Source organism: Anomaloglossus baeobatrachus, chromosome 1 (assembly GCF_048569485.1).
Source record: "Anomaloglossus baeobatrachus isolate aAnoBae1 chromosome 1, aAnoBae1.hap1, whole genome shotgun sequence".
NCBI classification, from domain to species: domain Eukaryota; kingdom Metazoa; phylum Chordata; class Amphibia; order Anura; family Aromobatidae; genus Anomaloglossus; species Anomaloglossus baeobatrachus.
Genome location: NC_134353.1, coordinates 895,875,854 through 895,902,267, shown reverse-complemented (window position 1 = coordinate 895,902,267; position 26,414 = coordinate 895,875,854). Strand labels below are relative to the sequence as shown.

The window sequence follows — 26,414 nt, the reverse complement described above, 5'->3', positions numbered from 1 at the left end:
AAGAACCAACAAGTGGGACACAATTGTGAAGATGAAAGACGAAAAGTGGGGCGTGCAATATAATTCGGCCCCTTTAAGTTAATACTTTGTAGCGCCACCTTTTGCTGCGATTACAGCTGCAAGTCGCTTGGGGTATGTGTCTATCAGTTTTGCACATCGAGAGACTGAAATTCTTGCCCATTCTTCCTTTGTAAACAGCTGAAGCTGAGTGAGGTTGGATGGAGAGCGTTTGTGAACAGGAGTTTTCAGCTCTTTCCACAGATTCTCGATTGGATTCAGGTCTGGACTTTGACTTGGCCATTCTAACACCTGGATACATTTATTTGAGAACCATTCCATTGTAGATTTTGCTTTATGTTTGGGATCATTGTCTTGTTGGAAGACAAATCTCCTTCCCAGTCTCAGGTCTTTTGCAGACTCCAACACGTGTTCTGCAAGAATGTCCTGTATTTGGCTCCATCCATCTTCTCATCAATTTTAACCCCTTCACGACCATGGACGGATATATCCGTCATGGAGCGTGTCCCGTTAAGCCCCTACCCCTACCGCGGGCAGGCGGCGTGGATCGGCACACATATCAGCTGTTTTCAACAGCTGACGTGTGCCTACATGTTACGAGTGGAATCGCATTCCACCCGTAACATTAACCCCTTACATCTCGCTGCCAAAGTCTGGCAGGGAGATGTATATACGCGTGGTGAAGATTTTCACTTACCGCCGCCCCCACCGGAAGTCACGTGAGTGATCACGTGACTTTCGGTGGTTGCCATCGTAGCACAGGGTCATGTGATGACGCCTGCAGCTATGACGTTTTACTTTCGTTTTCCCTCGGCCGGAGCAGAGGGAAACAAGAAGTGACTGTATCTGCTGTTTACAGCTGTATAGCTGTGATCAGCAGATAGATAAGAGCGATCGGATTGCTGATCGCTATAGCCCCCTAGGGGAACTAGTAAAATTAAAAAAAAAGTTTTAAAAAAGTTTTAAAAATTAAAAAAAAAATAAAAAAACCTAAAAGCTCAAATCACCCCCCTTCACCCCCATTGAAAATTAAAGAGTTAAAAAATAAATATACACATTTGGTATCGCCGCGTTCAGAAATGCCCGATCAAAATATAAAATCAATTAATCTGTATGGTAAACGGTGTAGTGGAAAAAAATTCCAAACGCCAAAATTACGTTTTTTGGTCGCCGCAAGTTTTACGCAAAATGCAATAACAGGCGATCAACACGTAGCATCTGCACAAAAATGGTACCATTAGAAACGTCAGCTCGAGACGCAAAAAATAAGCCATCACTGAGCCATAGATCCCAAAAAATTAGAACTCTACGGGTTTCAGAAAATGGCGCAAAACGTATGCCACTTTTATTGGACAAGCTTGTGAATTTTTTTTAACCCCTTAGATACAAGTAAACCTATACGTTTGGTGTCTACAAACTCGCACCGACCTCAGGCATCATACCCACACATCAGTTTTACCATATAGTGAACACCGTGAATAAAACATCCCAAAAACTATTGTGCCATCACACTTTTTTTTGCAGTTTTTCCACATTTGGAATTTTTTTGCTGTTTTCCAGTACACCATATGGTAAAACTTATGGATTCATTTAAAAGTACAACTTGTCCCGCAAAAAACAAGCCCTCATATGGCAAGATTGACGGAAAAATAAAAAATTTACGGCTCTCGGAAGAAAGGGAGCAAAAAACAAAAATGGAAAGTGCCCCGGGGCTGAAGGGGTTAACCATCTTCCCTGTCCCTGCTGAAGCAAAGCAGGCTCAAACCATGATGCTGCCACCACCATGTTTGACAGTGGGGATGGTGTGTTCAGGGTGATGAGCTGTGTTGTTTTTACGTCACACATATCATTTGGCATTGTGCCCAAAAAGTTCGATTTTGGTTTCATCTGACCAGAGCACCTTCCTCCACGTTTGGTGTGTCTCCCAGGTGGATTGTGACAAACTTTATATGACACTTTTTATGGATATCTTTGAGAAATGGCTTTCTTCTTGCCACTCTTCCATAAAGGCCAGATTTGTGCAGTGTATGACTGATTGTTGTCCTATGGACAGACTCTCTTACCTCAGCTGTAGATCTCTGCAGTTCATCCAGAGTGATCATGGGCCTCTTGGCTGCATCTCTGATCAGTCTTCTCCTTGTTTCACATGAAATATTTGAGGGACGGCCGGGTCTTGGTAGATTTGCAGTGGTATGATACTCCTTCCATTTCAATATGATTGCTTGCACAGTGCTTCTTGGGATGTTTAAAGTTTTGGAAAACTTTTTATAACCAAATCCGGCTTCAAACTTCTCTACAACAGTATCACGGACCTGCCTGTTGTGTTCCTTGGTCTTCATGATGATATCTGTGCTTTAAACAGAACACTGAGACTATCACAGAGCAGGTGCATTTATACGGAGACTTGATTACACACAGGTGACTTATATTTATCATCATCAGTCATTTAGGACAACATTGGATCATTCAGAGATCCTCAATGAACTTCTGGAGTGAGTTTGCTGCACTGAAAGTAAAGGGGTCGAATATATTGCACGCCCCAATTTTCAGTCATTTATGTTTTACAAAAATTTGAAATAAGCAATAAATTTTGTTCACCTTCACAATCGTGTCCCACTTGTTGTTGATTCTTCACCATAAAATTTAAATTTTTTATCTTTATGTTTGAAGCCTGAAATGTGGGAAAGGGTTGAAAAATTCAAGAGGGCCGAATACTTTTGCAAGGCACTGTAAGTAACTCCACTGTGCTTTCTGGTTCTTCATCACTGAGCTTGCTCTGCAATATCACTGTCCAGGTCTCCTAATCTGGTTCCTCACCACTGAGTTAGCTCTGCTTCATCGCTGTGCCTACTCTACTACACAAGTTGCCATGACTCGGGCTTTCCCACTTTGCAGATAACAACTTTCCTACACCAGTTACTGTCATTCTGATGCTACAACTCAAGTTGCTTTAGCTCCAGCCCTGCTTCATCAGCCTCCATTGTTCCTATATATCACTTTGCTGCACCAACCCCACATGTCCCTGCATATGGGAAATGCTTACTCGGACCAAGGGCTTTGAGGATCTCACAAGGTAATAACTAGAGTTGAGCGCGGTTCGAGGTTCTCCAGTTCTAGGCTCGAGTGATTTTGGGGCCTGTTCTAGATCGAACTAGAACTCGAGCTTTTTGCAAAAGCTCGATAGTTCTAGAAACATTCGAGAACGGTTCTAGCAGCAAAAAAACAGCTAATTCCTATCTGGCTTTCCGCTGTAATAGTGTAAGTCAGTCTGTGACTCACACTATTATGACATTTCAGTGTATAGTGTGCGGGAACAGCGCGTTCAGATCACTGCTGTATGGATAATGGCGATCGCCATTTTTTTTTTTTTTCCTTGTCTTCCTTCCCTAAGCGCGCGCGTCTTGTGGAATGGGCCAGCATGTCAGCCAATCCCAGACACACACACAGCTAAGTGGACTTTTAGCCAGAGAAGCAACGGCATGTGTGATAGGATGTCCATGTCACATGTCCCTGCATTATAAAAACGAGTATCTGCCCGTCCGGACGCCATTATCTCTTCTGCGTCCTTGGTGTCAGACATCACTGGTGCAGCTCCGTCCTTTGTCCTATCGCCGATACTGGATACGCTAGACAGCATAGGGATAGCACTATCTATCAGTCCTTTTAAGGGCTCGTACCGGCAGGGTCAGAGCCATAGGTGACAGGTCCTGAAAACAGAGACAGCGTCTGTGTAGCTAAGGTCAGGGATTTCGTCGCTGCATTTCCCCATTAGGAGGGAATAGAAAGGCAGGCTTCCATTCCTCTACCCAGAGCCCCACAATCCTGGCACTGTACCCTCCTGTCCTCTGCACACTCCAACTCATTATAACTAAGCCATTATTCTAGCAAACAGTCAGTGTACCTAGTGGCATCCTAAACGTGGCTATTGGACTTTTGTCTAGTCACACTAGTGCAAAGATATTTGCAGCACGTCTGCCTGCATTGCACACTCAAACTCTTTTTAACTAAGCCATTATACTAGCAAACAGTCAGTGTACCTAGTGGCATCCTAAACGTGGCTATTGGACTTTTGTCTAGTCACACTAGTGCAAAGATATTTGCAGCACGTCTGCCTGCATTGCACACTCAAACTCATTGTTACTAATACATTATAATACCAAAAATTGAGTAAACTTAGTGGCATACAAGAAGTGGCTGTTGTACTCCATTAGTGCCCCACTGGTGCAAATCTATGTGCAGCACCTCTGCATGACACCCTCCTGCTCTGTTTTTAATAAGCTATAATTATAGCAAAAAATACTGCCACTTAGTGGTATACAAAAAATGCCTGTAGGACTCCTTTATTGTGCCACTGGTGCCAAGCAATCTCAAGCACCTCTGCATTCTACACTCATGCCCATTTTGCTATGCTAATTTTATAGCAAACTCAGGGAATTCCTTGCTGCATTTAATCATTAGGAGGGATAGAAAGTGAGGCTTCTTTTACTGTCCTGGTACCCACAGAACACGGCCACTGTACCCATCTGTCCACTTTTGCCACGTTATTTAATTTGCACAAAGAGCTGACTCTTTTTCTGCCTTCCTAAAATTGTCTGGAATACTAAGTTAGTGTTCCTTTGCTGCCAAGCAAGGTACAACACATGTGCATTCTACACTCCTTTCCATTTCTGGAATGCAATTATTAACTGCAGGTAGTCCAGGCAATCTGTGACGAAGGTGCAGGCGTGGATATAATGTAGCCTGCATCCAATGATGGTTCTCTCGATGTCTGACAGCTCAACAATACCTTCTGTTTCCACTTCCAAAACAAGTGATGACCTGCCAATCACACTCCCTGTTGCGGGTTAAAGAGTGGAAGTTCAGTGTGAAAAACCATGTGTGACTGCTGTCCCCACAGTCACAGAGGATGAAGTGCACGCAGATGCACTTGATGGGGCAGGCGGTGGTTGCACAGGCACGCTAGTCCGCATTGTAGCACAGTGAAATTCACATTGCGACTTATGCTTCATTTTAAGTCGTGTACAGGGTGGGCTCCCCAGTATGCAGCAAAACCAGGCAAAAGGAAAAGGACTCTAGCCAGTTGGGTTGATAAATGATTGTTTAACTTTACCAAAACAAACAATAAGAACCATGCATACAATTAAAATAAATGAACAATCTATTCTGTTGCCTACTACCTGCTAATCCCTCTGTGTAGCAGTAATTGTGTGTTTGTGCGTGTGTGTGTGTGTGTGTGTGTGTGTGCGAACACGACTTACCAGTGGCGCATCACAAGAGCTTCCAAGTTATCTACCTAAACATAGACAAAACACATGACCCCCCCTGAATACCCTTGTTAGCTGAAGCCTCACAGATATTGCAGATGATAACAGTGTGAATGCAAACCACACAGCTCTGCAACACAGTCATGGAAATCTTGAAAAGCAACAGTCAATGCAAACATGTGTTGCTGTCCCTCTATGATTTAAACTGTATGTGACTATTTGACAGTGCAGAGGCAGCAAGTCTTATTGTCTATATAGTCGGCCTACCCAGAACAGATATGTGTTTTGCTAATAAAACAAAGTGTTTTGTGCCCGCATTATTGTCTGGGCACAGCCTACCGTACCCGGGTACTGTGATGTCCAGTTGCCAGAAATACAGACTTTACGCTCCTCTCACGGTAAACAGTATAGACAGCACTGTAAGAATGTTGGTCTGTGGCACACGATGCTGCTCACTGACGTTACAGTGCTCATCATCAAAGTACAACACAACTCCCCTCACAATTGAACAAAGTGTTTCCGCGGTGGCTCCTTGCTGTAACACACACCTTTAGCTTTTCATTCTGTTCATAGACAGCATCTCCAAGTCCACCCCCGAAGAGCAATTTTCTATTGCTATAGTGACCAAAGGCAGATCCAAAAAAACAGCAGCCCCTTGTGTGTAGTCTGCAACTATGCATGCAATGAACGGCAAATAAGCATATTGCGTTGACAGTTGCTAAAGCTGAGCAATACACCTTCACGCTGTCAATTCACATCCATGTGATACTTCATGGAGGAAGTACTCAAAAGTGTGAGTTTTTGCCTTCTACTTACAGATTGTTGACAAATCTTACAGATTCCATGACTTGGGTGATCCTTTGCGATGTCCAAAAATTCACAGGCTAGGAAAGGCTTACAGCCCATGCGACCTGCATAGCCAACACGACATCTGCTCAGAGTCAAAGATGTGGTCCAGGATTCAGTTGTTGACGTGCTTCCAGTACTTTGTCTCTGGCCAGGAAGACGCAACGTAACCTCGTCGTCAGTAGCATCCTCCTCCACCTCCTCTGCTGACCTCATCGACTGGCTGACTTTGGTTTGACAGTAAGTGTTGTCTCCAACCTCATCAATAACCCTGTGTGTTTTCATTCCCCTCGTCCGGAGTCCTCCGAGACAACCTCTTCCTGCCCTGACCGAATAGTAAAGTTGTCCTTCCAATCAGGTATCTGTGCTACTCATCATGTTCCCCATTGTCTCCACCAGGAGGATTTACTATTTGGAAATGAGGGTGTAGATTAGGCTCAGCACCTTCTTCATCGGGGCCTGGATCACAGTCACAAAGTTTCAGGCTATCTGCGCAGATCATTTCCCCTGTCTCATGGAACTCGCTACCTCAACACGTTAGATTATCTGCTACACACGCAAGCGTCAAACTGAATCTGAAAACTCATCTGTTCAGAAATGACTATAACCTTCAATGACACCACCACCATACGTACTTGACGCTCAACCTAAACAACTCCTACTGTCTCATCCCAAAAATCCTTTAGAATGTAATCCCGCAAGGGCAGGGCCCTCTTCCCTCTGTACCAGTCTGTCTATAGTTACTTGTATATGTATTCTGTATGTAACCCCCTTCTCATGTACAGCACCATGGAATCAATGGTGCTCTATAAATCAATAATGATAAAAATAATAATAACTTCCTTGTCTGTACTCATTGCAGCTTTGGAGCAGACCTCTGATTCCCAGGCTATAGTGCGACTGAACAGCTATGCAAACTCAACCATCTCTGTCACCCCATACTCAGCAGGGCTGGTGGAAACTTGAGAGCTGTTAGGAAGCAAGTGCGATTGGATTGACACCACAGAGGAATGGAGTATTTGGGATCTTGAAATTGGGGTGGAGGAGAGGCCACTTTATGGAGCAATTCAGATCCATTGAAGCAGCTGCTGATTTGGCCTCATCTACATTTGTTAGCGATGGTCGTGTCCATGAAAAAAGGGATCATATCAGATTATCCATGGGAAGAAGTACACCTGTTCTTTTGGATGTTATTTGTTGTTACAAAACGGTGACGCCTTAAACGCAAGCAGCCTGCTGCGGTTTCAGTTGCGCCCAGGCATCAGCTGCCATTTAGGCCTGTGCCTCGGGTTGTCCAGCTGGCTGCTTTCTCCTCCACGTGTAAGTGTGGAGAGGCAGCTAGTGCGCATGCGTGTGACGAATTACCCCAGCCGCAGCCTAACTCTAGTGTTTCGCCTAGTGAGTATGCTCAGCCTGACTGTGCCATTCCTGAGGCTAAGTCTTCATTTCGGGCTACAGCGCATGCTCCCACACTTAGTGCGAAAAGCCTCTTTGCACAGGTACTTGCACTCCGTGACGGGTCTAAGTCCTGTGTTGTGCATAGACACCATGCTAAAGCTGATAGTCTTTTTTCAGAGACTGTATTTCATGCAACTGACTATGGTCAGGCACTTACTGCATCAGAAACTAGGTCCGGTAATGAACTCTTTGGCCCTGCCCGTGATGTGGGGGGCCCATTTAGACCACAGGGCATCAGGTGTCCTGACGATGTGGCCAGGCCACTCCCAAATGGCTTGCAGAGGCCCGCCCCTATGACTTGTCACCTCATTATTGATGGTCAGACGATGACTGGTGAGGTGTTTGGGTCATGACAGCCATGAGGTCATCATTGAAGTTGCGGTTCCAAATAGGACGCTAGTTATGCCACTCATGACGTGTCACTCTGCTTTTGTCTCCAGGAGGTGCATTGTGGTCCACCCTGGTTTGGGGCGGACCCAGGTTATAGAAGGTGCTGGAGACAACAAGGAGGTGCGCAGTCTTCTATTATGCTCCGAAAGAGCACACCTCCATGTGTTGAACCCATTGTGGCTTTAGGCCAGAGGTAGGCAGGGATAGGGCATCCATGCAGGCCGCCACCACAGTTGGTAACGCAGAACGGTTAAGACCAGCTCCTGTCCTACAAGTCCTGCTTGTGCAGCCCAGTGGCATTAACAGGCCTGCTGCTGCTGATGCGCCTGCTGTCCACAGGTGTGGCCCCAATGCACACGGTCAGCGTACTGAATGGCCCCTGTGATGTTAACAGGGAGTTCCTGGGCTGGGTGGGCGTGTGGACCCTGTGACGCTAACAGGGCTCCCAGTCTCAAGATCCGAGTGGCGTCTAACTTGGTTCAGGCTACTATTAGTTTCATAGCCACACAGCTCTGTATCCTTCACTGAACCTTCCAGTTGCCAACCTCTCCTTTTCCATCTGGGAGCACGGTGGACACTGACTGCTGATGGGGATATATACCTTTATCTTTCTTTTCTTATTAATTTTCGTTATATAGCGGTAACATAGTATATACCACCTTATCCAAATCTGCCAGTCCCACCGTAACAGATGGTGTTTCTTCATCAAATGTTACTTTTGCTTAACCACCAAACCCACGGACCAAAACTTTTTTCCCCTTTCCAACACACCTGTTCCCCTTTTCACCCGCATCTGTCCTTTTTCAACTCATTTTGTATATGACCAAAAGTGCAACTCTGCAGGGACACCGTACTCAACGCCATCTCAGCATAGCAGCCAGCCCAAGTCCTTGGTGTGTTGGTGGCAGAGAGGTGAGAATCGTGCCTCCTTCCTCTGCCCTCTCCCCCCAACCTCGCACAACCGAAATGTGAGCAAGCTCTCACTCATCTGCTGAGTCTTCCATGCCCATCGCAAGTTCGTCCTCCATTTCTTCATGGCTCCTGCACCTTCCTCAACAATTTTTGCTGATACTATGCGCCCTTGTTAATCCCTATCCCCCACCATAACTGCTGCCTAGGTGCCGCTTACCGTATGGACCTTGTAGATCTTATTATCCCTTCTGCATATGACTCCTCCTGTACTTCCTCACCTTCCTCTTGGACCAATACCTGACTCCGAATAATGCTTACAGTGTGCTCCATCATGTAGGTGACCAGAATTGTCACGCTGAGAATGGCATTGCCAGTGCTAAACATCTTCGTCGACATTTGGAAACTGTGTAGAAGGGTGCATAGGTCCTTGATCTGACACCACTCCAGCAGCGTGATCTGCACCACCTCTGGATCAAGTTAGCCCAGGGTATACGTCATACCGTATTTCAGCAGGGCTCTGCGGTGCTGCCACACACGCTGCAACATGTGCAGATTCCAATTCCTGCGTGTCGGAACATCGCATTTCCGGCGTTTAACTGCCAGACCCTAAGACTTCCGGAGCGATGAAAGTTGTTGAGCTGCTGGGTGCGAAGGATGAAAGTGACCACATAGCAGCGTGCCCGCTGCACAAGGCCATGTAGGCCGGGATGGTATTTTAAAAATTGCTGGAGAATCAGATTCAACACGTGAGCCATACAAGGCCCGTGTGTCACATTGCTCTGACGAAGGGCCGCAGACAGGTTTGCATCATTGCCGCACACGGCTTTTAAGTCACCAACGTAGTCCACTCAATCAATTTGTACTCTGGTCCCAATGGGAAGACACCACACCCTTTTTTAGGCCCCTCCTGTCTGCAGACCACTGCCAGACAAAGCTATGAACCTCTTGTTACTGTTACCCCCAGTTCAGTTTTATGAGTTTGTGTGCTTGTTACCTGACTACGTGTCCTGCTTGCTGTTTATGTACCTCGTTGGCCGATCCGCATTTCACCTCTGCTTGTTTTCTGATTAAGTCCTGGCCATCCCATTCTGTTCCTCTTCCTCAATTAATGTTTTTGAACCTGCATGACTACTATTCTCTGGAACTGCAGCCTTCCACAGGTATTGATCAACGTGGGCCCTGTGTAATTCCAAATCACTGTATAGGGGTTAAAGGGTTTCAGGGTTCTGGGTGTCCAGCTTGGTGAGTGGCTTGCCTCTAGCCTATCCTTTACAGCCCATCTGAGTGTGTCGATCCAGGCAGGCGTTACACCGTGCCCTCTGCAGAAGGCCATGTAGGCAGGGATAGTGTTTTAAAAATTGCTGGACAACCAGGTTCAACACGTGAGCCATACAAGGCACATGTGTCACATTGCCCTGAAGAAGGGTCGCAGACTGGTTTGCATCATTGTCGCACCCGACCTTCCCTGACTGCTGGTTGACTGTAGACAACCATTGATGAAACTCGGTCTCACTCTCCAGAGCTAACCGTCCACAATTCCTCAGTGGTGTCTCACATTTCCCCTACATTTCAAAGTAAACATTTGACCGCATGATGGCCTTGAGCTCTGCTGCCAGCATAGTAAGGAGGTGTGTGGGATTCCTTGGGCGCAGTTACAAGGAAGGGTGGCCTGACCACACAGGGTTTGGGAGGAGGTGGAGGACCCACACGAGGTTGAGGAGGCAGAAGCAGTGGAGGAACTTGTACATACAGAGGAAGGATTGACACACAAGTCGTGGGGACGGCAAGACTTGTACAGCAAACCCTTCTCCATCTCTCACCATAGTTACCCAGTGCCCAGTCAGCAACATGTAACTCCCCTGTCCATGCTTACTGGTCCAAGTATCTGTGTTGAAATGCACCCTGTCACACACAGAGTTTCTCAAGGAATCGGTGAGGTTGTGTGGGACCTACTGTGGTAGCGCGGGCACGCCTTTCTTGGAGAAGGAGTGACGACTGGCCATCGGCTCTTGGGGCACTGCAATGGGCATAAGGTCTCGAAAATCCTCGGTCTCAAAAGGGTGTAAAGGCAGCCTTTCTGTTGCCAACAAGTTGCAGATGATGAAACTCAACCTCTTAGGCATGTCATGCCCTTCGAAAATCATGTAAAACATAGCGAGGGGACTCCAACCACAGTCTCCCTCGTTTCCACTAATTGGGCCACACACACCCCACTTGACTGGCATCAGTTGACCCCCATTTTCAAGATGAAAAAGATGCTTTGCATGAACCACTCTCAAAAATACGCGTGCCTTTGCCGTCCCCTGGCTGACCCAGGGGAAGAAAAGTCCTCTGAGAGCCATGACTTGTTCATCTTGGTTCTTTTAGAAACACAGCGAGGGGACTCCAACCACAGTCTCCCTCGTTTCCACTAATTGGGCCACACACACCCCACTTGACTGGCATCAGTTGACCCCCATTTTCAAGATGAAAAAGATGCTTTTCATGAAGCACTCTCAAAAATACGCGTGCTTTTCCCGTCCCCTGGCTGACCCAGGGGAAGAAAAGTCCTCTGAGAGCCATGACTTGTTCATCTTGGTTCTTTTAGAAACACAGCGAGGGAACTCCAACCACAGTCTCCCTCGTTTCCACTAATTGGGCCACACACACCCCACTTGACTGGCATCAGTTGACCCCCATTTTCAAGATGAAAAAGATGCTTTGCATGAAGCACTCTCAAAAATACACGTGCCTTTCCCGTCCCCTGGCTGACCCAGGGGAAGAGAAGTCCTCTGAGAGCCATGACTTGTTCATCTTGGTTCTTTTAGAAACACAGCGAGGGGACTCCAACCACAGTCTCCCTCGTTTCCACTAATTGGGCCACACACACCCCACTTGACTGGCATCAGTTGACCCCCATTTTCAAGATGAAAAAGATGCTTTGCATGAAGCACTCTCAAAAATACGCGTGACTTTCGCCTCCCCTGGCTGACCCAGGGGAAGAAAAGTCCTCTGAGAGCCATGTCCACATTGTCAGCGGACAGACGCGTGTGCTTATCTGCCAGCAGACCCCCAGCAGCACTGAAAACAGGTTCCGAGAGAACGCAGGCTGCAGGACACGACAAGAACCCCAAGGCGTACGTGGCGAGCTCAGGCAATTTATCCAGATTGGAAGCCTAAAATGAGCAGGGCTCAAGTTGCACAATAATGGAATCGATGTTTCCTTGCATATACTCATTTATCTGTGTGTCCTCCTCTTTTTCCTTGTCCAGCTGTTTTGTTTTCGCATGAGTATATGTCCTTGTCACTTTCCCATGTGTTTGTGTTGTGTTGTGAGTTGTTTGTCACCTTTTGGACACCTTTGAGGGTGTTTTCTAGGTGTTTTTATGTGTTTGTGATTGCCTGCCATTGTTTCCTATGCAGTTCGAGTTCGGTTCGTCGAACGTTCGACGAGCCGAACTCGAACGGGACCTCCGTTCAGCGAACCGACCTCGAGCCGAACCGGGACCGGTTCGCTCATCTCTAGTAATAACACCATCATATCTGTCACACTGCTCAAATATTATTTCTATAAACAGATCACACACTCTCGCCCTGCCATAAGAGTGTGATCCCTATTAGAAGGGGGGTGCACTTTCAAATACAAACATTCCTAATGTTGAACTTCTATGTTCTGATCTCCTCTACATATAGACAAAAAAGACTGCCTGCACTCAGCCTCATCGACCTGACGTGGTGTGAACAGGCGCATAACTGAACATGACGTAAAATACAAAAAAAGACAGTTTGCGCTCTGATAATGCTAAAGTATGGAAACCATGAATGTGTGAACATGGACCTGCATTACCGCTAAGGAAAATCTAAGAAAAATGATATATTTAGCATATAGAAATGGCCATTTGTATATCTGCCTATAGCAGGTTCCTACGTGCCCATACACAGGAGGTTTTTAACCCAGAGAGAGGCTTCAGAATAGTGTTAGGTACCCAGTTACGAGATATGCCGTGAAGGGGCAACTGGGCAGATATACAAATGGCCATTTCTATATGCTAAATATCTAATTTTTCTTAGATATTCCTTAGCGGTAATGCAGGTCCATGTTCACACATTCATGGTTTCCATACTTTAGCATTATCAGAGCGCAAACTGTCTTTTTTTGTATTTTACGTCATGTTCAGTTATGCGCCTGTTCACACCACGTCAGGTCGATGAGGCTGAGTGCAGGCAGTCTTTTTTGTCTATATCATGAGGGTCATACCTTCTGACCGTGCACCCCTCCCCCAGTTGCCACAGGTAATCTCATTCTCTATAGCAGGTTCCTACGTGCCCATACACAGGAGGTTTTTAACCCAGAGAGAGGCTTCAGAATAGCGTTAGGTACCCAGTTATGAGATATGCCGTGAAGGGGCAACTGGGCAGATATACAAATGGCCATTTCTTTATGCTAAATATCTCATTTTTCTTAGATTTTCCTTAGCGGTAATGCAGGTCCATGTTCACACATTCATGGTTTCCATACTTTAGCATTATCAGAGCGCAAACTGTCTTTTTTTGTATTCTGATCTCCTCTACAGTCACAATTTTGACTCTCTCTATACTTACAGCAATGAGAGATCACAGCTTTCTAGTGTCATCTTGCAAGAATGAACCCCATAAACATTGAGACAAGTGACGCCATCTCCTGGAACCTCACACTAACAACCTGGCGCCAGATATGTCATCAATTGACATCAAGATCCCTATTAATACTTTTCACCACAGAAAAGAATGCTATATAGTATAATAAAATATTTAAAAAGTGAAAAGACAAACCTACCAGACAACGGCACAGGCAAGATTCCTGGAAAGAAAAGAGTATATCAGATATTTAACATTTACAAAACTCTGCACTCGCAGCTGTACCTCTCTTATAGTCCTAAAGATTGGTGAAGTGTACTGAGCTGCTGTCGGCGGATACTGGTCTGCTGTCGGCGTGTACTGGTCTGCTGTCGGCGGATACTGGTCTGCTGTCGGTGGATACTGGTCTGCTGTCGGCGTGTACTGGTCTGCTGTCGGCGGATACTGGTCTGCTGTCGGCGGATACTGGTCTGCTGTCGGCGGATACTGCTCTGCTGTCGGCGGATACTGCTCTGCTGTCGGCGGATACTGCTCTGCTGTCGGCGGATACTGCTCTGCTGACGGCGGATACTGCTCTGCTGTCGGCGGATACTGCTCTGCTGACGGCGGATACTGCTCTGCTGTCGGCGGATACTGCTCTGCTGACGGCGGATACTTGTCTGATGTCGGCGGATACTGGTCTGATGTCGGCGGACACTGCTCTGCTGTCGGCGGACACTGGTCTGATGTCGGCGGATACTGGTCTAACTGAAACGTGCATGGTGTCTGTCATGTCCCACCGGAGTCCACTCCATGGCTCTGCTGAGGGCAGGCTCGGCTCATCCACTAAGCTGGGTTTCCCTGGAACCCGCAGTACCACTGGCTGACTGTAGGTGGCGTGTGTCTTCCAGATGAAGTTGCCATCATTCACCTGCAGCCAATGGGAAGACACCACACCCTTCTTATTCCCCCTCCTGTCATTGACCACTGCCAGAGATAGTTCTATTCCTGGTTCCTGTGTTATTTGTATAGTGATTCCTGTTCGCTGATCTCTGCTTGTTTCCTGACTACCTGACCTGCCTGCTGTTTATGTACCTCACTGCCCGATCCGGTTTTGACCTCTGCTTGTTTCTGATTACGTCCTTGCCTACCGATTCTGTCTTTGGTCTGCAATTCCTGGTTTGACCCTGCCGGACGACTACTCTCTAGGACTGCAGCCTTCCACAGGTAGTGATCTCCAGGACCCTGCGTAATTCCAAATCCCTGTATAGGGGTTAAAGGGTTTCAGGGTTCTGGGGGTCCTGCTTGGTGAGTGGCTTCCCTCTAGCCTGTCCATTACAGCCCGTCTGAGTCTGTGGATCCAGGCAGGCGTTACAGTGTCATATTCAGAACCAGCTGTTGTTCATGGGCGTATCACATAATATAATCACTCGCATCATTTAGCATGGAGTAGTTGCCAGATTTCGGCACATATTTGCACGTCACAGCTCCAAAGTCAGTGATCACGCTACTTTCTTACTTATCTTCCTAGGAACCTTCCTATACCAAGCACTACATCCATCCCTGTTGCCCCCAGTGTATAACATCCAGTCCTGTTGCCCCCAGTGTAAATCATCCGACCCCATTGCCCCCAGTGTATAACATCTCGCCCTATTGCTACTGGTGAATGACATCTGGATTTTTCCCTTAGTGTATAACATCTGGACCTGTTATCCCCAGTGTATAACATATGGCCACCTCCCTTGCCGTCTGCATTTTCTGACACGTGACAGACTGGCCAGTGGCGCAGAGCTCAATGACATCAGCGCAGTCCTGTGTAACTGGTCAGGTCATGACATTTCTTTCTCTTATATCTTCCCCCATCACCTATGAGTGATATTTTTGAGAAGTGGAAGGAACTGCAACAACTCAGCCATGAAGTGAAGACCACATAACTTTACAGAGCTAGGGGCTGAGAGCTGACGGCAGAAAAGTCAACATCGCTCTGCTGACTCCATAACTGCAGGGCAAACTCTAGTATTAACAATTCTGTTCCCGCTGGGAGCTTCTTGGCATGAGTTTCCATGGCGGAGCAGCTTCATGCCGTCGTACATCACCAAGCACAATGCAGAGTGTCAGAGAGGTGTAAAGCCGCCACCACTGGGCTAGAGTGGTTGTCTGCTTTTGGGACATTCGTTGGGACAGGACCTATAATCCTGCCCTCAATTGGTTAATTAGCTAGGCCGTTGGTTCCTGTCCTGGCTTCAGGGTCCAAGTACCCCCTCTGTGCATGGTTTCCGGGTCGGTTCTCCGGTGTCGGTACCGGTGGGCTCCAACCCTGTCCCAGTCCACCTCGGATCTCCGGCAGCCATCTTCCTATCTCCTGTTAGATACGGACCACTGTCTGCCCCGGTAGTGAGGAGGAGAAGTTCAAGTTCAGAAAGAAAAGGCGTCGGTGCTCCAACTCCGACGCCTTTCCTTTCTGAACTTGAGCTTCACCTCCTCACTACTCCACTCCTCTCAGCTCAACTCCAGACTACCGCTTTTTCCGCCCCGGGTTCTCCAGACCCCTAGGTGGGCGTTTCTCATCCGCCTGGTCCGGCCCACTGGTATGTCTGTCCTACCCTAAGGGGGGTGGCTAGGGTTTCAGGTCGGCTGTATGTAACCCTGTGTGTGAAGGTGTTGTGCGGGGGTCTTCTGTGTGACTACCTGGTTTTGCCAGGGCGTCACAGAAACGTAATAAATACTGCACTGGCCAACTGTGGGGCCTCCCGACCTGAACTGCACAGCGTCGTAGACATGGACAGCTGAGTTTGTCTTGGGAGGCCTGTGCCTGGCCCGTCTGAAGACTGACAGAGAAACAGGCATAGGCGAAGTGTGGATGTCAGTCTAAGTGAAGAGAGTTTGTGCTGAGGGATTGCACTTTTGTCTGAGAGCAGTGTCCTCCAGAAGTCTGCTGTATGCCCCCCTAGGGGGAGTCGCATCTATGTCCTGGTGTAGAAAGTCAATGGAGGAGAAGCATAGAGGACAGTAGATGAAGCAGCTGGAGTGTTTAGGCTCACAGGGGAGGAGATGCCCTGTACAGAGGGGAAGGCAGGTGAGGCCTGTGGGCCCGAATCACAAGGGGACTGGTACAGAGCCGAGTGCTGGGTCTAAACAGCACAATCATGATTGTTAAAACAAGGATTTTATTTTTAAGCAAACTTAAAGATTTATTCCTATCTTCATATATGGATATTTTTAGCCCTTCTTGAGGTATTAATATTTTTCTTTTGTTTACTAGAAGAAAGAACACCGCTGCTGTCCAGCTTGTAAGCACTGCGCTGAAACTGACAGGGACCACACAATCATAGCCAATTTAAAAACAGTGCTACAAGCTTAATAGAAAAGAGCTTGTAAGTACTGCCAAAGCTCTGCTCTCTAGAAGCAGTGGTCGGTCTCCAAGGTAACATGCTGTAAACAAAAGAAAAGCATGAATATCTCAAAAATGGCTGACAATGTCAATAAGCAGTAAATTGCAAATAGGTTTTTATTTACAAGCACTATCTGACAAAACCTATTGTTAAGATTGGAATAAAAATAATCGTAGCTGACGAACGAGCAATTTGCTTTTTCGCTGCGCCATATAGATAGGTATGTAGCCATGATTCAATGAACAATAGCTTTCCGATTATCAGTCTGTCTAAGTGGGTCCTGCACTGCAGACCTTTAGGCCCAGATACCTGTTGCTGTTACATGATGAGTGAAGTATGTGCATTTGTACAACTGATGTTTTAACTGTGAAACCATCAGTGAACATGAGATCTTTGTGTAACTACTACTGCCCGTCCTGTTCTCTAAAGTGAGAATTAGGGGGACAGTAGAGACAAGTGTGAACCCATACATTTATGTGTGTGACACTGCATCAGTGCCCAGCACGGCTACCACCTGTGAGAGAGAAAAGCCCCCTGTACTTAGTACGTATGTGTCCTCGCATAACAGTCCTCGCATCACATGCCCCCAATGGTGCAACATCCGGCACCAGGTGTCAGGGATCGGGTGGAACAGATCACCAGGGAAGATAGGGTAACCTATGGAGATCCTAATTCTGGAGTCCTTAAGCTCACCCACACACCCGGAGGTACCTAAGAACATAGGGAGGTCTGGGCCCTTGACCTGGTCCGGACCCTGATGACAAGTGACCACCATACCCACTACCCAGGGCACTGACCAGTACAGAGATCCCCTAAATCCCTACAACAACAAGCTACAGGCAGGGGTAAAAAAAAATAACACACCTAAAACCTACACCAGCGAACAACCAAGGATATACGGGTAAGAGACAAGGGAAAGGAGGTAGTGCAAGAAAACAAAACAACTTGCAACAGACCGCAGCAGAAAGCAACAGCAGCAACAACCACATCCTCTCTGCTCCCAGGCTAGCTCCTAACTGAATGGAATAACAAGCACATAGTCCAGGAAGCAGAGGGCTTATATCCTGGAGGGAAGTTGATTAACTGCTGCCAGCTGAGCAAGTCTGCTGCTGCACCAGAGAAGGAATTAACCCTTAATGTGCCCAAAGGAAAAACTACATTTAACGTGCATGGTCCCAGATGGTAAGGTAAGAGCTAGCCCTGAGCCTATCCCTATACACGTGACACCAGAGAAGGGGCCAGGTTCCTCTGGCTTTTCTGTCAGGCTCACAGATTTTCAGAAAGAGTAGTTAAGTATGTTCTATCAAATAACTCATTTAAAAAAAAAAAAGAAAAAAAAAAAAGAGCGCTTTATTGACTGTAACATGAGTCCGATTCTTACCAATAGTTGGCGCAAGTCCAAAAGGAGAAGCTCTTCCTAGGAAGAAACCAGAGAGTTAAACGTCTGCACATTTTTGTATTCTAAATAAAGGGATATTCCGGTTATAACAACTTATCTACATGATAGGTGATAACTGCATAATTGATGGGGTCCAGCCACTGAGACCCCAAAACATCATAAAAATGGGGAGTCAGTGTTGTCCATTTATATGAAGAAGTGGTCGCATGCGACTGCTCTAGTCAAAGTCTATGGGATTGACGAACATAGAGAAGTATGATATATCTGACAATCCCATCAAGATTACCCCCATCATGTTCCATGACATATATACCGGTTGTATCAGTGTGCATGTACCTCTGTCCACATAGATATTTTCCTCTAACAATAGGGATCAGGGCTAGATGAGATTACTGCTGCTTAACACCCTTAGATGCTGCTGCTAAACACTGACATGCAAGATTTTTTAAACATGAGATGACATTCATGTTATAGACAATCATCTTGGCTATCTCATAACTTTAACTTGCAGCTATTTAAGATATGATTACTTTTGCAGATTCTTGTCATGTCATTGCATTGTTACTGTTTTGCTCCTAAAAAAAATAAAAAAAATGTAATATTTTGTAAATCCAACTTTGGCTTTCAGCACTGTCTGAATCCTTCTGGGGTCTAGATCAGATTCAAGCATGACTCAACTGAAATCTGATCCCAGGTCTCTTCTACACGTTCCCAGTGTTGTAGTATACTGGTCGGGTCTCTTCTACACATTCCCAGTGTTGGTGTATACTGGTCGCTCACTTGGGGATGTATACAGCTTTGTCTTCAACTCCTACCAAGTGTTCAATTGGGTTAAGGTCTGGGGACTGTGGGGTGAATACAGCTCCTCTACTTTATGGTCACTAAACCATGTCTCCACCAATCTCGACGTTTGCTTTGGGTCATTGTCCTGCTGGAACACTATGTCGTCCTTCTCATACCAAAAGAAATCGAATGTACGAAGTATCTCGTCTTGTAGGATTCTCACATGCAGCTCAGTATTGAGACCACCATCCATCCTGGTCATGTATCCAACGCCTTTGGCTGTGAAACAACCCCATATCATCAGGTTTCCTCCACCGAACATGGCAGATTCTTAAATTTCTCAATCCATTAGCCCCTTTTATCTTGTCTTTTCTAGACCCATTCGCACCCATCAGAGCTGTCTATTGACTTTCATCTCATGGCTCCAAATCACCCATTTCCAATCTTCTACTGTTCACTTTTCATACTTTTCTGCAAACTTGAGCCAATGCTTCTTATGACGATATTGAAGTCGAGGCTTCTTTACCTTTTTTTCGGGCCACCATTCCCGACTTGTGTAATGTGTGTCGCTCGGTGCTTCCATGGACGTCTGTAATCTCACTATTATGAAGCATACGAGCCGCCTCCATTGCTGGGTTTGTCGCACCAAAACTGATAGACCTTGTGATGAGACGACTTGTTGACGGTGATATTTTGCCTGGACGTCACCTCTTGGCATTTGAATGGATGGATGGATAGACTTCATTTTTATATTCTTCCAGCTGTCATGGCCTCACATGGTGCAGTTTGGCAATTTTCTTGGCTGAGAGACCAATATCGATGAGCTGGAAGATGCTGTTTCCCTTTTTTGGGGAAATCTTCTTCATGGCTGCTCCTTGATTTGAACCAGTGATCTTGCACTTGGGAATCAACCTAATAACACACTGAGCTATGAGGGAATGTGAGAATAGGTTGTAATTTGTAGTATACAGGAAGACATTTTTCTTTGAAACACCAGGAGCAAAACAGTAACAATGCAGTGACATTAAAAGAATCTGTATAACTAATCATACGCTAAATAGCTGCACGTCAAATTTATGTATGAGATAGTCAAGATGATTGTCTCTAAAGTGAAAGTAGTTTCACACTCAAAGCTGTAGTGGACGGTGAGATATGGAGCCTCAAAGTAAATAGTTCAAAACATTGTTACCCTTTTGCTTGTCAGTGGAAGTTGTATTATCCTAGTATGTCTATTTGGGCATCCATCAAACCTTCCCCTGCAAATTGATTGCACCGTGCCGATGGGTTGCCTTGGCAGTCAGAAGCCTGCTAAAAGCCCCAATTGCTGCCATTTTTGTTATCCCTGGCTTCATAGGAAACTATGATTTGTATTGCAGTATACAGGGTGGGCCATAAATATGGATACACCCTAATAAACTCATGGCATCACCTGGCCTCAAATATTATGCCACTCCCATGTACTAATATGCCACAAATGGTAAGCAACCACTTCCATTTTATCAGGGTGTATCCATACTTATGGCCCACCCTGTAAAGCACAAGCGATCAAACAACCAAAAGTTCAAGTCCCCTATGGGGACATAAATATGGTGTACAGTACAATTTTTTTTATTTAAACAAAAAGATTAAATTAAAAAGTATACAAATTTGAATCACAAAAATGTAAGAAATAGTAAGAACTAAGAAAAAGCATATTTTGTCCATAAAAATCCAATCTATAAAAAATCTAAGGTAAATTTAGAGTATAGTAAATGTCATGAAGAAAAAAAATGTCCAAATTGCAATTTTTGGGACGGGGTCACTGCACCTCTTAGTAAAAAATGCAGCAAAAAGTAATCAAAACCAATTATACACCCCAATAGGGTACTATAACAACAACCCTACGTGTTTTGCAAAATGGCTATTTTTTATTTTTAGAAAGTTGTTTATTTTAGTAAGCCACTAAAATAGTTAATGCACCACTCCAGAGTATTTTTTCAGCACTGGAGTGGCACTTTAAATTTAAGTCCCCTGCCGCCTATCATATACTCCTCTTCCTGCAGCTTCAACTTTCACTGATGCCGATCCAGTCCCGCGTTGCAATCTTGTGACTAACTTCTTACTAGCCGGAAGGCATAAGTTACATCAGAAGCTCCCAAAACAAGTCTATGAGAGCCAAAATGAGGCTCTCATAGAGTTGTATTGAGTTGTGACCTCCAGCTCCATGAAACACTGGAGCAGCCGACAGGTCACAAATCACAGGAAACACATATGTACATGTAATGAGAAGTAGATACCTACCATCAGGGAGTGGTCTTCGAAATGTAAATGGTCCTGGTAATAAAAGAGATTGGGGCACATTTATTATTATTGTTTTTACTTAAAAGCGTTGTTCCATGAATAAAGTAGGTTTTAATCAATAGATCTTGGAATAAAATATAATTTCCACAATTGGATGTGTAAAAACAATGTTCCTGTGCTGATATAATTTTATATATGTGTCCCTGCTATGTACTTTGTAATGGCTGTGTCTGACCGTACAGGGACATGGTCTGATCATACCATGTCACTTGGGCCGAGAAGGACGCAAAATAGCATACAGACATTACAGCACGGGATCAGACCTTCTGCTTTCTGTGAGGTAAAACAAGTTTAAAAACAGGAAGGCAAATGTTTTACCTCACAGAAAGCAGCAGCTGCAATCCCATGTATGGAGCAAATCATCAAATAAAACCCAGAGTTCCCGCAAAAGAAAAAGACGTGTTATAGATACGGCTGGTACAAACCTGAAGATGCTGAGCTTCCAAATAACTGAGGAACTGAGGAGAAAACAAATGGTGTCAATCCAAGAATGGCTCGTATCTCCCCGTACAGTGCGCTCTGTGCCCCTCCCAAGATGAAGGAGCACTTGTTTCAGAACCAGCCATGTTTTTCTAGTTCTTAATTACCAAATTGCAGAAACTAAAGCAAGTCGTGAAAAGAAATCATGTGTTGACATCTACAAATGGTGATAAATACATACCGGGGGCCGGTGAGCTTCCCATTGGAGCTGAGAAGAAAACAGATTGGAGTAAAGGCAAGAAATGATTCCATCTGAGCCGTCCTACCGCACAAACACTCAACGCCAAACCTACCTCTCTGTAGTTCTGCTATAGCAGTAGCTTTAAAGGGGGTCTTCCCCTAAACAGGTCCTGATGCACGTTGTGCACTCACCTTCTGATGTCAGGCGTAGTAGTCACAGCTCGCCCACTTGCGCCTGTTAACTCCTGAGATCGTGCCGTCAAACTCTGATAGCGAAATCTAACAGGCTCCGACAGGGATCACGCTGTTCCTCTCTGCTATCGGTGGCCCAGTGATGCGATCACAGGGAGCCAATAGGTTGCCATGCAAGGGTGGGGTCAGATGATGACCCCTGTCGCTGCCATGACTCATGTCCTATGAATGCTGGCAGAGCACAGAGCACCAGCATTCAGAGGAAAACAGCATTTCTGCTGATCAGACAGAAGCTGAAGCACTGCTCTGATCAAGAGAAGTGAGCAGATAGTCCCTTTATGGTATTTTATTCCTGCACTAACAAAATTAATAGAAATTGTTAAAAAAAAAAAAAAAGAAGTTTTTAAAAATATGAAAAAAAAACCAAGAAACCTCTAAGGCTTTGTGCGCACTAGAAATGTGAAGTTTCTCCAGAAGATTTCTTGAGAAACTTCTGGGATTGGAAGATTTCCGGACCTCCGGAAAAAAATCTGCACCAAATTCGCATGCGGATTTGCCGCGATTTTCCCGCAGGTTGTTCCCTGCGGATTTTGCAGGCTGTACTGCCGAAATCCACAGGGTACCTGCGGAAAAGAATTGACATGCTCATTTTCTCAAGAAATTTTCTCAAGAAAATCATCAAGGAAATTTCTTGAGAAAAATCCGCACAGTGCGCACAGCTATTTTTTTTCTCATAGGATTTGCTGGGAAATGTCTGCACAAAGATTGCAGACATTTCTCAAGAAATTTCCGCAGCAAATCAGCGGGTAAATCCGCGGGTAAAACTGCCTAGTGCGCACAGAGGCTTAAAGTTCAAATCACCCCTCTTTTGCCCCATTGATAATAAAACAATAAAAATAAAAAAATACACATATTTAGTATCACCATGTTTAGAAATGCCCGATCTAGCAAAATAAAACAATTCATCTGATCGGTAAAGAGCGTACTGAGAAAAAAAAAAAATTAAAAACGCCAGAATTTTTACTTTTTTTTTGGTTGTGTCAACATTGTATTAAAATGCAATAACAGGCGATCAAAACATCACATGTGCTAAAAAATGGTATCATTAAAAACGTCAGCTCAAGTCGCAAAAAATAATCCATCACTGAGCCCCAGATCCTGAAAAATGAGAATGTTACGGGTGTCGGAAAACTTCTGATTTTTTTTCACTACTTTGATAAAAGTAAAACTATACAGTAGTGTTCAAAATAATAGTAGTGCAACATGACTACCCGGATTATTCACTGATTTTTGTATAAATTATATCACCAAGTCATACAATTTATCAGTTGGTGCAGTAGATTCTTAAAAAATCAGACTCAGCATTCATGATCTTCAGGTTTTTGAGTCGGTGTATCTTAAATAATTGTAAGGGAAGGCGTTCAAAATAATAGCAGTGATGAGTTACAAAAGTGAGGTCAATCATCCTGTGAAGAAACCGGTGTGAATCAGGTGGCCCTTATTTAAGGGAGAAGCCGGCCCATGTTGTACAGTCATGGCCAAAAGTTTTGAGAATGACACCAAAATTATATTTTCACATGATCTGTTGCCCTCTGGTTTTTAATTGTGTTTGTCTGATGTTTACATCACATACAGAAATATAATTGCAATCATATTATGAGTACCTAAAGGTTATATTGACAGAATCAGTTAATACAGCAAGTCAATATTTGCAGTGTTGACCCTTCTTCTTCAGGACCTCTGCAATTCTCCCTGGCATGCTCTCAATCAGCTTCTGGACCAAATCCTGACTGATAGCTGTCCATTCTTGCATAAGCAATGCTTGCATTTTGCCAGAATTTGTTGGTTTTTGTTTGTCCACCCGTCTCTTGATGATTGCCCACAAGTTCTCAATGGGATTAAGATCTGGGGAGTTTCCAGGCCATGGACCCAAAATCTCTATGTTTTGTTCCATGAGCCATTTAGTGATCACCTTTGCTTTATGGCAAGGTGCTCCATCATGCTGGAAAAGGCATTGTTGGGCGCCAAACTGCTCTTGGACAATTGGGAGAAGTTGCTCTTGGAGGACATTCTGGTACCATTCTTTATTCATGGCTGTGTTTTTAGGCAAGACTGTGAGTGAGCCGATTCCCTTGGCTGAGAAGCAAGCCCACACATGAATGGTTTCAGGATGCTTAACAGTTGGCATGAGACAAGACTGGTGGTAGCGCTCACTTCTTCTTCTCCTAATAAGCTGTTTTCCAGGTGTCCCAAACAATCGAAAAGGGGATTCATCTGAGAAAATGACTTTACCCCAGTCCTCAGCAGTCCACTCCCTGTACCTTTTTCAGAATATCAGTCGGTCCCTGATGTTTTTCCTGGAGAGAAGTGGCTTCTTTGCTGCCCTCCTTGAAACCAGGCCTTGCTCAAAGAGTCTCCACATCACAGTGCATGCAGAAGCACTCACACCAGCCTGCTGCCATTGCTGAGCTAGCTCGGCACTGCTGGTAGTCCGATCCCGCAGCTGAAACAGTTTTAAGATACGGTCCTGGCGTTTGCTGGTCCTTCTTGGGCACCCTGGAGCCTTTTTGGCAACAATGGAAGCTCTCTCCTTGAAGTTCTTGATGATGCGATAGATTGTTGACTGAGGTACAATCTTTGTAGCTGCGATACTCTTCCCTGTTAGGCCATTTTTGTGCAGAGCAATAATGGCTGCACGTGTTTCTTTAGAGATAACCATGGTTAACTGAAGAGAAACAATGATACCAAGCACCGGCCTCCTTTTATAGTGTCCAGTGGTGTCATTCTTACTTAATAATGACTGATTGATCGCCAGCCCTGTCCTCATCAACACCCACCTATGTTAATGGAACAATCACTAAAATAATGTTAGCTGCTCCTTTTAAGGCAGGAATGCAATGCTGTTGAAATGTGTTTTGGGGGTTAAAGTTCATTTTCTTAGCCAATATTGACTTTGCAAGTAATTGCTGTTAAGCTGATCACTCTTTATGACATTCTGGAGTATATGCAAATTGCCATTAGAAAAACTTAAGCAGTAGACTTTGTAAAAATTAATATTTGTAGCATTCTCAAAACATTTGGCCATGACTGTACATGCATTTCTCCTTGAAAGTCTGAGAAATATGGGTCGTTCGAGACATTGTTCAGAAGAACAGCGTACTTTGATTAAAAAGTTGATTGGAGAAGGTAAAACTTATAAAGACGTACAGACAACGATCAGCTGTTCAGCTAAAATGATCTCCAAAGCTTTAAAATGGAAAGCAAAAACAAAGACGACCATTGAAATGGATGGAAGAATAGCCAGAATGGCAAAGGCTCAACCAATAATCAGCTCCAGGAAGATCAGACGTCTCAAGTTACCTGTGAGAAGTTTAACAGTTAGATTATCTTCACACAGGCGTCTTCTATTAGTAAGAGGTCTCCGCAAAGTCCCACTGTTATAAAACGAAAAATACGGTATGTCTTTTTTTTTTTTTAGACGCACGGGATTATAAGACGCACCCCAAATTCAGAGCAAATAAAGGTGAAAAAAAAATGGGGTCCATCTTATAATCCGGTGGTGTCATATCAGAGGGGGCAGTAGCAGTGGTGGAGGAGTCACAGGAGCGGTGGGTGTCCCAGAAACTGTAGACTATGCTGGGGCCGCGGCGTAGGCTCAGGCTCCCGTGATAGGGCAGCTTCTGCAGCGGCTCAGGCAGCAACGGCGACTGTGCACAGTGAGGGCTTCAAAGAAATGGCGTCCGAGGGTCAAAGGCAAGCCGAGATCTCATTTGCGCAAGCGCCACCTCTGGGCGCCATTTTTCTGAAGTCCGCTGAAGGGAGATCAATGGGCCGGAGGCGGCACCTGCGCAGATGAGCCGAGAGCTCCATCTGCGCACGCGCCCACTCTGGGTGGCATTAATTGAAGTCCTCATCGCTCAACCTGCATCGCCAGTCCAGCCACCGGAGACCCCACGCAGACACCGCGCAGCCGCCCCAGCAACAGCCATCGGAGACCCCGCACAGCAGCTGCAGACACCGCACAGCCATCGCAGGCCCTACACAGCCGCCTTAGTGTGACGCCCTGGACTAGCCAGGTAGTCACAGAGCCCCGCACAACACCTGTCCCCCAATAAGGTGTCATCAGCCAACCACTAAAACCTAGTAAACCCTCTCAGGACTTGACGGACACACCAGGGGGCGGAG

At 45.5% G+C, this 26,414-nt stretch overlaps 1 pseudogene; it reads right to left on the bottom strand.

Annotated features, from left to right (window-relative positions):
- LOC142255294 (von Willebrand factor A domain-containing protein 5A-like) overlaps positions 1-26,414 on the bottom strand; it is a 101,550-nt pseudogene that overhangs the window by 15,473 nt on the left and 59,663 nt on the right.